We start from the raw sequence: 15,773 nt of genomic DNA, 5'->3' as shown, positions 1-15,773 counted from the left end.
AGCTGGGAAGGAAGTGGAGAAGCAGAGATTAAAACCCCCTTAGACTTTCCCACCACTCATAAATAATACATTAAATTGCACTTACTGCTTTCTGCTCACTGAGGACCACTGGGCAAAAGCCTCAAGTCTTGAAGAAAATTCACGGTCCGGGGGAATGGCAGGGTAGGGAGGCAGGAATGGGGAGAAAGAGTGATATTTTGGGAAGCTGTCTGAAAGGGTGGGAAACAACTAAAAATAACATGTCGAGTCTATGCCCATGCATGTGTCACACACCTGCATACACACACACAGATATGTGGGTTCTCTCCTGCTGGCAAAATGTATAGGGATATATATATGCACCTACGCATAAATAAATAAATGCACACGAACACGTAGACTCGGCACAAATGTGCTCGCAGACTGAAACACATTTGTTCGCACGGGTATTACACACACACACACAGTGGGTACAAGTGTGCACAGAGGGATGTGCATACGTTTGTTCACATCCACACGTGCATATGCACCTCCACAGGTCCATCACATCTGTATGCTCGTACGCACAGGGAGGCGGGGGAAGGAGGCAGATGAACAGGTAGACCCACCTGTAGTAAGGACCATAGACCCCTGCGCTGTATGTGTATACGGTAAAGTCATTTGAGAGCCAGGATTTTACTCAGGCTGCATTACACATCCCTTCCGACTTCTGAAAGTGATGATAAGAGCAACTCCACAACACAGGTCTCCCACCGAATACCCAAAGCCTGTGCTTTACCTGCTAACCCACCACTTATTTAGCGATCCTTCACAGTAACCAGAGCAAGCTAAGCAAGATATGCCCAGCCTGCTGAGACACATCTTTGCCTGAAGGACACCGAGCATTTTCCGCAGCTAAAATTCCTCTGCAAATCCATGCCGTCCAGCCATTAGTTCTTCACGGACCAGCCTAATGGGCCATCGCATCTCCGTCCAAGAAAAGGAAAACAGGGCCCTGCTCCTACCCCAGACCTAATTGCACAGGCCAAGAGTGGCGAAGGTGGGGGAGATTTTGTTTATCGCTCCCCTCCTTTGGCGGTAGCACTGCGGAGAAGTGATGCTGTAAATATTTGTCTTTCTGCCTGGCTGTCTGTCAACGTATCCGTCTAAAGAAACGCCCTAACTATACATCTATAAACACGAAGTGATAACTCATGCCTATTTTTACACATCATGCTTACATATGGTGAGTGTATCGTTATACGTATGTGTATGTATACATACATGCATATAAATAAACCCAGGCATGTATCACGGAATCACGGAGTTTTCAGAGTTGGAAGGGACCTGTAGAGATCATCTAGTCCAACTCCCCTGCTAAAGCAGGATTGCCCAGAGCACATTACTCAGGACTGCATCCAGGCGGGTCTTGAAAATCTCCAGTATGTCCCTTGCGTATTTTATTTTACCACTTGATTATTAGCAGTGGTAGCAGTAATAGACATATTTCTTTCAGATCGAGACCGGTAACATAAGAGCATATTATCCTTTTAGGAAAGTAATTAGCATCAGGGATCTGATTCCTTTTGCTACCCTTCTAATTAATTATACTTGGTAATGCCATCATTAAGAAGAGCGGAGTGTTTGTTCTTTTAATCTCTGTGTAAGGGACATGACTTGGGAACAAGCTGCTTTGGGGTAGCTTTGCTGCGCTCTTTATTCCCCCACTCAGCCCTCCTTTTTTTTTTTTTTTTTTCCCCATCCAGGCTTCTTGCACCCCCCCCCAAACAAAACAAAACAACCCTCCCACGCTCCCCCCCCCCCCATCAAACTCCGCCCTCCAAAAAAACTAGGAAACACAGTGAATTAAAGAAGTCTTGACTTAAAAACGACCCATATGTTTGCAAATGCTTTCCAAATGATCCCTTTCTGAATCCATGTGTTGTGCAGGGGGTGGCGGCGGGGGGGGGGGGGGGGGAGGGGGGGAGGACACCCCGCTACAGATTGCGGCTCTGATCTCTGGGTTTTTCCTGAGCTCGGGGGCTGTCTGCGGTACGGCGTGACCCTTCTGCCAGGGGTCGGTGCACTCGCCCGGAGGGCGGCTGTCCCCATCGCTCCGGCACAACCGCGGGCCCCGCTCCCACACGTGGGGTCCCGGATCTAAACTGCTAATTGCATGGGTTCACAGATCCTCCAGCCCAGCGCCTCGCCGAAAACCGGCTCCTCGCCGGGCCCGCATCTCTTGGGGACCACACACAAGCACCGCACAGAGCCTTTGTGTGGCAGAAAAAAGGGGACACATAATAGAAAGGGCGAGAAAGAGAAAAAGAGTTGGTAAACACATTGGCTGTGGTACCTAGAAACCGAGGCGGTGCAACAGGTTCCCAAGAGAAGATCAAAAGTTGGCCTTTGGGATAAGCAACTGAGCAAACTCAAGTATGTTTCTATAATGAAGCGCACAAAAGCAGCAGCAGGAGTACCGCGCTAAACTCAATGAGCTGCTCATAATGCACTGATATGTATATTATATAGATATTCCCGTACCTGCCATACCAGTCCCGGCTAACACAGGTGCGCGTGTGGGCAAAGTACAGCGCATAAATCTGCCGCACGCACCACGCGCCACGCGATCCGTAAATAGATATGCACCACGAAGGTACACACAAGTGATTCTCTCCACAGAGACTTAGAACAAAAAATTCAGAGCTCTGCCATGAGACCTCCAGGCAGATAATTACACAGCTTTACCCACAGGTACCTGCAGAGACGTGTGAGTTTATGGGCTCAGTAATAGAGCTGCGTACAGAAAATACGCCTGTGTACAACACACATAGTTCCGGATGTCTGACAAAATAAATGGACGTGTTTAGATGTCCATGTTATATATTCATGTAGTTCCATACATATATTTCGGTTGCAAAAAATGTACAATCGCTTCTGGATGTAGCAGGCACAGATGGCCGTGCGTTTATTATTGTGGTATACGGGTTACTTTTGCATCTAATAAAAAAATCCCACTAACGTGCTGCTCAAAAATATTATCTTTTTACCCAAAAATGCACAGTGAGAATTTTCTTAAGAGGGTGCGTTGCGTTTTTATACTCTAAAACTTCAGCAGCCTGGGAGATCATTAATACTCATTTATCTGTCACCCGACATGACATCTGTCATGTCACTTAGCTTTCCATTAAGGAGAACAGGGAGCAGTTATATTAAGTTATGTCCCAGCTATCTTCTTATAGAGAAAAGACCTCGTTTGTTCCAGGAGCTAATATGCTGGTTTCCATCACTGTTACTCACTGAGGCAGTAAGCGCGGATGTGACAGCCAGACGGCTGATATAAATGCACATGGACATTTAAGGTCCAAAAGGAACACATATACGGCGTAATCCCGGTTTAACATTATTTTAAAATAAGGGGGAAACACTTGAACTCTCCCTACATAATGATATGAATTTTGCCCTGGATAAGATTACGTGGTTTTCAGGCGTGATTAGCCATATGTCTCAACTGAAATGAGACAAAAACAAACCACGCAACTTTGCAGTGCCTTGTGCTGAGCTCAGCGCTTTTTAAAAAGGACAATACAGAACTCATTCAGCTGAAGTGTAGTCATAGTAATCGTTTCATTCAGAGAAATATGTTGTTAGAAAAACTAAGGGAATACGGCAGCGTTAATTTGTCCATTGCTTTAGAAGGAGGACACCTGATGTAACCCAATTTTTCAGCTTATGGTTTACAATCAGTTTGAATCCCGTGCAGTAAATCTAGACAAACCTTAATCAACAGTGGTTTCTTAAAAATTTATTTAGACCATCTCCTCTCTCTCCTAATTCATTTATCTTAATCAAATAATCAATATGAATTCATAAAGAAATATACCAGTAAAGACAGGAAAAGGTGAATCCATACACACGCGTGCGGGGAGCGTCTGTGGTGGAAAGGAAGGAAGAATACCAACTTAAAACTGTTAGCGGCAACTATTTTTGCCTGTGTGCTTACACTAGTACACATCCTCAGACCTCACAGAGAAGATGGACAGTGAACTCTTTCTCAGATTACAAAAATTAGGGACGAGACAAAGAAACAATGATGTAGCAGGCTTAAGACAAACAAGAAGAGCTTTTCACAAGGTTTGTTGTTAAACTGTGGAGCTCACTGACACAAGTTCAAAAAACAGGAGTTAAAAAAAACACAACAACAATTAGAGCAAATACTGGAAGAAAATAGTCATCGTCAATACAAAAATGACGACACAACTTCTGGCTCCAAAAGCCATGCTGGAGGGTTGCAGGAGGAGAGAGCCGCAGGCATTCCTCCAAAGCTACCACAGATTCAAGAGGTTTTGGGACGTGCCTCCAAGCTGCCCCTGGCTCGTGGTTAGAGCAATCCCTTTGGACACACATCGGCAGCGGCAGGGACTGAACCTCAGCCTCCCCCATCCCTGGCAAACACTGTCACTACCCGGATACCGCATAAAAACGGAGGATGGAGGCATGCTTCCTCCCTATTCTCTGGATGTGTTTTAATAGCAAGGAGTGATCCTCTGCCTGGCCGAAGAAAACTGACTTTTAATCACCATCTACAACCAAAAGCAGGTCTCAGTCTATTTTCCAGAGGGTCATCCCTCCTAGAAGCAATGTGTAAGACCCCAAGGCAGAAAACAGCACAGGATTATGGGTACGACCCCTAACATCACTGTTGTCTGCATGTTCATTTGGTGACCCGCTGCTCCGTGGGCTGGCTTAGGGGAACAGTATTTGAAGATGTCCTTAGTGTTGCAGAGGAGATTGTGACACCTAACTGGGACTCTGCCATAGGAATGAGTGCTTAAGTCATCATCTCCAAACTCGATTTGTCTCTCTCATCTCCCCGAAGGAGCCACCTCCCTCTTCATGGACTTCAGAGGAGGTCAAACTACCTGACACTAATCAAGCAGGTTCTGAAACATTTTGAGCTTGCAGATTGACAGGACAATAAATTCAAGCCTCCTGAGAATGGACCAGCCTCTCTTAGGTGTCTTGAGATGCATTTGAAAGCATCTCAGAAGAGCGTCTAGGATCTTTTCATGGTGGGCTGAGAACCACAGGAGGAAGATGACTCCTTTCCCAGAAGATGTGGTCTGTTCTGGCTCTGCATCAGTCAAAGGTTTCACACCACGTACCCTGAGCCAAGGACACTCCTGGCACTTGCTGGTTGTCTTCTTTCCCTTAACCAACCCTACAGGTGAGATGAGCTGAGCTAAATGCCAGCGGTGGCACTAAGTCCATGTTAATAAGCAGTTTGGAAACAGCCCATGGTTGAGGTACTGTACCACAGATTCAGCAGAAGCCACCTGAGAGGTCTCCGGGCTTTAGGGGATCAGCTTTACAAAGCAAAGGACATCCTGTGCCTTCTTCACTCTGTTATGGGTTGGGCGGTGAGCAAGACTAACGCTTCTCTGGGATCTTCCCTGGGGAAACGGGGAGGGGGGAGGATGCTTAAGTGCATTGAAGCAGCTGCAGTGGCACCAAAACAAGTGGGTTGGGAAAGAGCAGCTGGGGGGAGCAGAGGAGCACCCCCAGGTCTCACAAATATGATCTGGGGTAAGGCTACTCGCATGCAACCCTCAGAGCCCTCACATGCAGCAATGGTGCCTGTTTATTTACCAAAAAAAAAAAACCAAACCAAAACAAAAAGTCTTTCTGACACGGCTCTGAGCCTTTCCCTTTGCTGACGACCGGCTAAGAAAGCGGTGGAGCTCAGACTGCCAAGAACCTGGAGAGGAATTTTAGGAATGCGTCAATTAGCTGGAGAGAGTGATTAGCAGTGATTCATACCGGCTTAGTGTCTCTTCCTTGTTGCTTTCTGGCCGCATGATTGGGCAGGTGAGTTTGCCCAACTTCAGCTCGTTTTGGCCGCTTGAGCCAGTTTTGCAGCCGATGACTTAAGAGGTGTAACTTCCCCGGCAGTAGCCGGGTGTGAGTTCAGCCTGGGTGTGAGTTACAAGCTGAGAGGGAAGATGGAAGTTATTCCAACTCCGAGTCCTCCAGAGTCTTTAAGTACTTCAGCTCACCTCGGCCTCGCTGAATGCGGTCCCTTCACTTGGCTATAGCTTTTCTGTCATCCTCCCACACTCTGTATAAAACCAAACTTCAGCCCTCTGTGTCCTTTAAATTATTTGCCTTTATTGTACAAGCTCCAAGAACAAAGCTAAAGAAAAACAATGAAAATAAACAAATTTTAAACACAACCACATTTCATGCCCATTCCTCAAGCCAAACTCTTATTATTCCAAAGAACAGGGCCACAACTATGAGGGACAAGAAGTGATAAATGAGTTCCTCTGACATGCAGCGGATCATGGTTCTTGCTCAAGAAAAAGTAGCTCACAGTGCTCTTTTTAGGTCATAGATATCATGAGACTTCATTAATGACTCACAAAGTGCGCAGGGAGGTTTAAATGAGAACTATTTTCTTTGTGTGCAAAATAAACTGATGTTAATGGCTGGAGCAGGAACAAGTTGGCAAGGTATAGGCAGACCACAGTGTGGTCAGCACAAATTACTGTCATTTGCTAGAATAATTGCAGTGGCAACTGTTGCTGTTGTTGCTAAGTGGGTTTTTTTTTCCCTGCATGTCTCTGCGGTGCACGCTATTTATGGCCAGATTCTGCCATTCCCGTGGAGTCAAGGCTGCCCCCTCTGAGATCTGCATCAACCTGGCTTGGTCATTCTTAAGGATGGACACGACTTCATCGCCCACAGCTACAGCCTCTGCCCAAGGCAGCTAACGCTATTGACATCAGATTTTGTGGAGGGGTAGGTTGAGATTACGGTCTGTTGTATTGCACCTTAGAGGCTGTCAGCCCTAAATCGGTGGGTGGGAGGGGGCGAATGATTGTGCAGCATGCCCCACGTCCTGCCACGTGGTGGAAGGAGATCCCACGTCACTTGGTATGGAGCATGGGCTGCTTTCAGGCTTGCATGCAGCTTGTGGTTGTCTCCAGCTTCCTACGTCTGCCACATAGGACCCTGGAGTGGGGAAGACTTGTGGCACCATGCTGGATGCTAGTGACCTCCCCAGGGGAGCATAAAGCAGAAGCAAAAAGTAGGAGCTGAAGGATTTTTCTCCTTTTCCGTCCAACAAAGTACCTGAATTGTGCACAAGCTAAAGCTGATCACCAGAATGCAGGTAACAGAGAGCTGGTCTTCACGGAAAGAATGGAAGAAAACAAAGAGCAAACCAAGGAAAGGGAATAAAGACGTAAGAGTGTAATTTATTTTTTCCAGTCACTAGAAGCATTTTAACTATGGTGAACCAGAGAGCTGATATATTAGCATCCAATTACCCTATGAGAGCAGAACAAAGAGCTGAAGCTGTGCCTGAAGGGAAGGTGATGCTTTCTAACACCGTCGGCCCCGAGCTCCCCCAGAGAAGCGTACCTGATAATTAAAATCAAAGAGGGCCAGGTGCAGCCTGGGTACAAAAGGGAGAACAAAGAGGTGAACTGCTCTTTGAGCGAGAAAGAGCACGTTTTCCCTGTTGCCTTCGACACAGCTTTGTGTTCTCAAGTGATCTCTAACTTCTGATGTGCCAGGACTCTCCATCACACATTATATGGATATGGGAGATTCCACCTTTGAACTCTTCATGCTCATATTAAAGCTCACAATGACACCACTCATGAAGGATGGATGCTCAGTTCCCTTGTTTTATGTACCTCCAAACCTTTCCCAACCAAGTTACTCCTACGTTGTACTGAGGGGTGCAAGGTCAGAGCAAGAATAAAATTGGTTAGTTCCAAGCTGGGAGGTTCCTACTACCTGTTCTGGATGTGAAAATGCAACATCAGAAAGACCTGAACTGTCTCTGGGTTTCAATGGTCAGTGCAGACTCAATTCTTTTTTCTGTGTCTGAGAATATGAAAATGGACACTCTGTTCCGACTCAACACTTTGGAGACAAAAGGTGCCCAAAGACTATATTGAAGAAGTACTTAAAAATCTTACAGCTTCAAAATCTTAATACCAAGCATTACGGCTGAATCTTTATCTTCCATTATTAGTCACAAAATAGTGAAAGATTTTGACTTTTCATCTCATGACTAAAAAAATACTAATATCCGGTAAAGTATTGCAGTACATAAAAATCATATCCAACATGAGACAGAATAGAACAGGCCAGATCTCTCCTGTTGCTGCAGCGTCTGAAATTCCCTTCTCCATACTCCCTAGAGGATCTGTGTTCACATTACTGCCATTTAATTAATTAATACTGTCGTTTAGCATTCAAACACAAAGCAAAACAAGCCTTTGGTGCAAGCTGGGTCTTTGGATCCCTGACTTGGTCCCAGCCCTCCCTTAGGAGCGAAGAGTTTTTTTCGTGCAGGAGAACACAGAGATTTTGGCTTCAGTGTCCCTCATGGAGAATGATTCGGACAGTTTATTTCAGCAAGGACAACTACTCCATTGCTCCCTCTTCTTTCTCCTCCCTCCCCACCTAGTTTTATCTGCATAAATATTAATACTGCAACTCCTAATTAAATCCAGGAATATATTTACCTTCACAGATGAGATACTTAAGCGACACAAGAGGGGCCTCTCGTTTCCACGGAACTTTGCAGCCTGTAAAATGCAGTAGTTCTTTCCAGGGTTATTGCTGCTCAGTAAATAACGGGTAAAGATGAGGAATATTTCTGAAATAGGTCAAGTACACTCCAAACAGAAACATGCTAATAGGGAGAGATGCAAGAACAATGTCAAATGTCAATGATCACAAAGTAGCTCCCGAATATATATTTACCGAATGCAATGCTTCTCCACTGAACAGAGTTGACATAATGACATGCTCTTAGAGGAAACTTTCCTGGTTATTTTATTAGAGGTGTTATTATTTTTTTTTTCCTTTTTTTTTTTTTCTTTTTTTTAACTGAAGCGCAACTAGAAAGTTCCTACCCTCAGAAGACAGGCTCTTTGAATAATAACAACAAAGTAGAAGTCTGGAAAAGGCAAACAATGTCTGTTTTTCTCAGAATGGTTTTTACAAAGCAGTCAGCTTAGCTGCGCTTCTCTCCACACCCAATGCAACAGTAGAGCTGAACTAGCATTGACCAAACTGGTACGTTCATGGGAACATCACACAGGCCGATGTTAAAGTCAAAGTCGAAGACCGTTATTGCAGCTTCCCTGCCCACAAGAAATTATTACCCTGTTAGGAGAAAAATCTAGACTGATTTGACGTGAGATTTGATAAATCCACGCTGTCTGGTCCTTATCAGCCCTGTGCGTGCGAGCAATTTGGCTGATAACCCATTACACTATTTATGCTACAACCAGCTAAAAACCACTTCCCGAGTGGACACACTGGCAGACCCATGTCAACCAGGACATACCAAATGGGGTTTTAAAAAGTCTCTCTGGAGCCTGGCAAGTTGCTGTTTGTGAGCTGGATGATGCGTGACAAAGCAAAGCAGGAGGGCTGTTATTCCAGTAAGGCTGTGGGCAAAGTTCAACGCTTTTACAGTTCCTCCCTCTCCTCTATGCCCCTGCTCCTGGCTAATCAAAATCCAGTGTGATGCATCCAAGAGAAAAACTCAGCATCATTCTGAAATTAGTAAACCAAGGCATCTTACGCAAGACACATGAGCTAAGCCTGTCCCACTGCTCGCTACCAGGAAGGTCTCCACTGTGTTTGTCTTCTGCTACTGCTTTAAAACTGCCACATCCCAAGGGACCAATGGAAAAAATGCCATGGGATTTGTTTGCTTTGGATCCAGTTCAATTCAAAACCACGAAGCCGGTCCATAACCAACTTTTGATCAGAGCTGATCAAATCCAGGGACAGTCAGACTTGGGGGGGAGGTCCTTGAGAAAGGCTCAAATACAGAGGAGAGCAAGAGCCACAAGAAGCAGGTCAGAAATCTAGAAACAAAATATACGAGAAATGGTTGAAAATAGACGGGTTTGTTCAGTATAGAAGACCCCCAAAAGACACAGTCTAACAGTCCACAAACCCATGAATGAGAGGAGGGATGCTATAGAGTTCTGTGTCTCCTATGGGAAGGAGATAAGGAGTCTTGCCCTTGAGCTGCAGCAAAGCGGGGATGATGTAAGACATTGCAGGGAAAGCTGTTCAAGGTGAAGACAGGGAGCACTGGAAGAGGCTGATGATGGAGGTTATGGTACTTCCATCATGAGGGAGTTTTAAGAAGAGGTTTGATGTGCATGTGCCAGGAACGGCTTAGGTCTGACTGTTTAGGTCTTGGATGAGGAAGACAAATAAATACCTTCCCAAGGTCCTTTCCTACTCTGTCTTCAAGGATTTGGTAATTCAAGCATATATAAAATTCACTGGACACAATTCCTCAGGCACACTCATGGTTCAGTTCATTAACAGCAAACTCTGTTCTTCAGAGAAGGCCTTACCCAAAGTCTTACGGAAAAAGCACCATGCAGTTTTGCCACTTCGGACTCCAACCCACCTTGATGCACTAAAGACGGCTTCATCAATCAAAGTGGGGATGAGCAGATTTCTCATCCTGGTAAATTAAACATGGGTGCGCTGGTAGCTGGGGGTCCAAGAAGGCCTAGGAGAGTTGGGGAACAGAGGTACAACATGGACCTGGCTCCACATCTGAACACCCCCCAGTCTCAAGATGTTTACATCTAAGCTGTTGGTTGGGGGGCCTCTCCGCAACTTTCCCATGTCGGCAGCTATTGTGAAGCTCCACATGAGGGTGGTTTTTTTGTGCCGGGAAGCCTTTCAGGGATCTTTATTTTATCTAAATAAGGACAAAGAGCTTGTGCAGTGCCAGTGCTGCCCCACTGGAGTCAAAAGGCAGCTCTGTTCAAACACCAATGGCGCGAGGCCCAAAGATGTGCAGCTCCGGCGAGGAGGACCCGGGAGGCGACGGTCTGTTCCTCCCAACCGCCAATGTGGCTGTTTATCCAAAGGAACAGCACTCTGTATGAATGATGATAGGTTTATTTTGCAGTCAGCGTCACAAATTATGGCGCTTTTCCATCTATTGTCCTATATGCTAAGTAAACATCATAAACCATTCTGTGCTATGTGCTTCTGAAAATCCCAACGCAAGAGTTTTACCATCAAGGAACAATGAAAGGGCAAACGAGGAAGCCAAACCATATAAGTTAGCTTTGTTTTCCGTACAGCAGAGTACTGTATAACTTGGTTTCTCCTGTCATGTCTTTTACGGTGTTTTTTTAAAGTTACGATGTCGTGTTGCACGGCTCCATTCATAAAATTAAATTCCACGGGGCAGGAAATCATTCCCTTTCTCATGATCATATCATCTGAACCCATGCTGCAGGCGACAGGGAGAAATTACTAGTCCTGATGCACATTTAAGGAGTTTCTTCTGCTGCACGGTTCCAACATCAATAAGAAACTCTGCACATGCAGCAAGGCAAAAACCCACCGGGTAGGCTGAAATTATTTTTGTGTGTGCGTGTGTGTGGTTTGGTTTAATTTAAAGATGTGCAGATAGAGTTTTCACTCAGCGCGCGGTATTCATTAGCGCAAGGCAGCAAACTCGCCTGAAGATCTGAAGGCCCCAGAAATCAAGCTGTGGGCGGGTAGCGATTGGAAAGGTTTAGAGGGTGATGATTTGATAATTTCCCTAGTCCAGAAGCCTGCAGAGAACACACACATACAAAGTCTGGCCTAGGGCTGCCCCATATCCCAGCTGCCCTGGACACAGGTACTGCACTGGTCCGTAGGGACGTACTGACATGGGATGGGCCCACCTAGGGGCATTCCCAGACAAGGGTATCTGCAGACAGACCCAGGTAATAGGATGTGTCTGTTCAAGGCTTGTTTGGCCCTTGGTCTATGGATGTCTCAGAACTGGCTACTGAAAACCGGAGAAATAGCTCTTAAATGAACAACAGCAGTTTGAAAATGAGGGGATGAAAGATAATGTCCATCCCTAGATGATAACTCAGCTCCTTCTGGGCTTGCCTTGGCAAATGAATAATGCTCAGCTCCTTTTTGGGCAAGACTGGCAGCCCAGGTGTGACCAGCCTACGGGTCTGCGTGAGGTTCACCAGTGTGGTTCCCCCACCATGGTGCTGGCGCGTCCTTGGGCACTGTTGCTGTGCTGAAGCAAAGATGACTGAATGACCTGTCACCTGCCTCGTGTAAGGGAGAGATGGGGGGCACCTCTGCTGCAGAAGCTGTTGGGAGCAAACGGTGGTGTCAGTGGGCCCCCCCCACTTCCATCCTATAAAGGACTAATGGGATCTTCTCTCACCTCCTGCCTCCAAACCACCTGGAAGGTCAACCTCCACCTGACTCTTCTGAGTTTATGGACTAAGTCTTGTGGCTGTCAGTGACCTCAAGGCCTTGTTTTACTCTTCTTGCATAGGATGCGCACAGAACACATGGATTTCAGAGACTTCCCACCATGATCCAGGCTGAAGATGCATGGACTCAAAATTCATCCTAATGCAAAGATTTCAAGATGCAAAGACAAAATGTCCCTTATTTTTTCAAAAAAATATCTTCATGGTTTTTCTTACCTGTTGATTCCATCTATTAGCAAAATATACCACTAGACTGAAATACTGGCATGTAGAAAATGGTGGTAAATCATAATCAAATGCTGTTGCCAGTGCCATTGCATTTGGAGGGTTGTGTGAGCTTCCCACTTCCCTGACATGAACTCAGCTGTGTACTCACATACGAAAAACAAGCTTTCAGAACTTAACCGCAGAAATCATTTATTATTTCGAGTCCTTTCTCAAGAGACCTCATCACATTTTATTTAAATTAAAAAAAAAAGAAACTAAAACCAACAAAACCTTTATATTTCAGCTCTGCTTATTTACTGTAACTATGACAGTGTACAAAAAACTGCAGAGTTTTCAAAGTAATACAGTATATTACCTTTATGCTTTCAAAGGCATTCTTTTATGGCTTTAAGAAAGATCTAACTCTTCTTCAAATGCATGTACAGACTCAATCTTATGTTGTATACTCTACATCGAATATATCTATACATGCAGAGCTGGACATACTAATTCTTGAGAGTCTGTGTATGAGGAAGCATACTTTAAAAGCCTATATATTATACATAATATGTATTTATAACTGCACATCTCTCCCTATCCTGCAAAATATACCTACAGTTTGCTCTTCAGTCATTTCCTCTACCTGGTATATCTGACAAAGGGTCACTCTGTAATTATCCAATTTCCTAAGCTTTCACTTGGCTTCTCCTGCCGTCGAACATCCCACCGGGCAGAGGGTACGCGCAGGGCACCCATCTGGCTGCCCTGGCAGGGAGCAGTCCCAGTTCTCCCCCAGCACAGGGTGCAAACGTATCTGAACGTCTTCTACAAAAATCACTTGGGGGCTTCACTCGCTGACCCCCACTGGCCACGAGGGAATGAAGCACTGTCTTTAAATACTTTCCTCCCCCTGTGACCAGCAAAACCTCTGCTATGCCACGGGTGTTTTGCTGAACTGCTCGGTGAGGCCATGTGAAAAATGTACATGTTAATACAGCGACGATGAAACCCCCTCCTGCAGGGTTTGGGTTTGTCACCATTTAACCCAGCTTTAAAGCCTGATTTAGCTTAAAGTAAGCAAGAGCCAACCCCAAAGTGAAGGGTGGGGGAAAGAGAAGGAAAGAGAGTGAATGCTCTGTATGACCGTGCGGTTGTGCTTGGATGGGGAGTTGAAGGGATGGGAAGGGACGCCCAAATTCTTCCTTGGATATGGGAAATAAAACGCAAAGTGTGGAAAGCGAGCAAAGGTCTTCCGCCTTCCTGCTGTGCCCACCTCTGGTGTAAACACGGGGAGCAAAACACCCACCTGGGAGAAGCAGCTGAACCATTTGGGAGATGGAAACCGCAGCCCCCAGCAGCCTGCGCCCCCTCCCTCCCTCCTCATCCATGTCACTTGAGGGCTGAAAGGATATTTTTTTTTTTTTTTTCCAGCAGTTTTGCACCTCTGTCTCTCCTGGAAGGTCCCACATGAATGCAGGGGGCTTGCAGATTCGCGGATGGAGATGCGAGCCCTGCTGCTCCCCGCAGCTCTGAGCGTGGGGATTCATGCAGCCGGTGTGCCTGCTCTCCCGAAACTCAAACTCAACACTGACAGCCGGGTTTTAATCACGCAAGGGCCGATAACCATCAAACGCCACTAATTTCCAACAAATTATCTAATCCAGATGCTTGCCGGATTTGAGTAAACACTGCACCCAACAGGATCATAAAACAAATAAGCACAAAGAGGTTTAGGGTTTCAGCTCTCCCCTCCCCTTGCCTGGGACCCTGAAACGGGGAAAAATGCAAATCAGGTGATCCATGGCTTGTGTTTGAAACCAGATCGGTTCCCATGGGATCACATAAAAGCGTGTCGTCGTCCCCCGCAGAGCTGGTGGGCAGCCCCCCAGCACAGGGCACTGGCAGCAGGGGGGCACGAGTGGGTTTGGGATAGCCAGTGCTCCGGGCAAGAAGGGCGACAGCCAATATTGCTTTTGGCAGGAGCAAAGATCGCAGTTGGGAGCACGGCAGCCAGCAGGCATTTAGGGATGTTGCCGCCTCCCGGTGGGTGGGGGAGCTTTGTAAAACCTCACTGGGACCCTCATTCAGCCCCTCTCCCCTTCCCACGGGTGGTGGTGGTGGTAGTGGTGGTGGGGATGCTCAACCCGTGTGCTGCGGCGCGGCTGTCCTGCACCGAATGCTCCGGCTGCGCATGCCGACACCCGCACCGTCGCCCCAGCGGGAGGAGAGGACGGCGTGCAGATGGAAAGAGGCGGAAAAACATCTCAAAACATCTCCGGCCTGCGTGGTTTGTGCGTACAGGCAGCTGCCTGCAATCTGCCTGCCCGAGGAGGGATGCAGGGGACTGCGCCGCTGGTCCACTGGGGCGGGGGGGGGGGGGGTTGAATCTGAAATCACCCCAGCTGGTTCTCTACGGCAGAGGACAATTTAAAGTTGATGTGTTTGGAGAGAAGTGCACGCACAAATATGAAGGGAGAAGCAATGTTTTCGGCAGTGTGAATCAGTCTGGGAAATGGTTAATAGGTTTCATTCTGTCTTGGGACAAGAGGTAGATCCCGCCTCGCTCAGGAGCCCTTTTAGGCTTCAGTTTTGCAAGGGCTGTGACCTGGAGACACACACGAGAGTGCATGTATACACTCACAAAGTGTATGTATACACACACAAACACACATAATTATAGATTTTTTCCCCTCTCCTTCAGCACCAGCCTATTTTCTCGAATAACTCTCCTATAGGATCACATACAAGACATTCCTCTAAAACACGTATTTTCTACAGTCCTATTTTCTCAGGCACACGTATGCCTTTTGTAAAGTGTGTAAGCACGGTACATATTTAAATATATACTACGTACAGTCATGGATCAATACTGTATGAATGCACATGGCACAGCCACGCTCTGCCAAGTCCGGGGACTCATGTAAATAAAGGATTTATTTTACAAATTTCCTTACACACAAACGCGCACGCACAAACGCACTGGAAACATATGGGATGGAAAACATTCTTTTGCATAAGTCTGCAATATTGGATTCAAAGATACAATTACCCGGAGGTTATGTAAGCTTTGAACAAGGAGGGGGGAAAAAAAAATATAGTATGTCTGAGAAGGCCTTCTGGTGAAAAGGGGGAAATGGCACCTCCCCACTTACAGCGTATTGTCTATTCTGTTTCAAATTGGGAAAAAAAATGTTTTCCCAATTCCATAAACAACAGCCATCCTTCTTTCAGCAATTCATGGTGGTCCTCGTTCACAAATGTTCATAAAAAAAAATAGCCCCAAGTATTCGCCTTCCCAGGCTT

Source organism: Vanellus vanellus (assembly GCF_965231255.1).
Source record: "Vanellus vanellus genome assembly, chromosome: 5".
In the NCBI taxonomy this organism is placed as follows: domain Eukaryota; kingdom Metazoa; phylum Chordata; class Aves; order Charadriiformes; family Charadriidae; genus Vanellus; species Vanellus vanellus.
Note: the sequence above shows the minus strand (reverse complement) of the source record.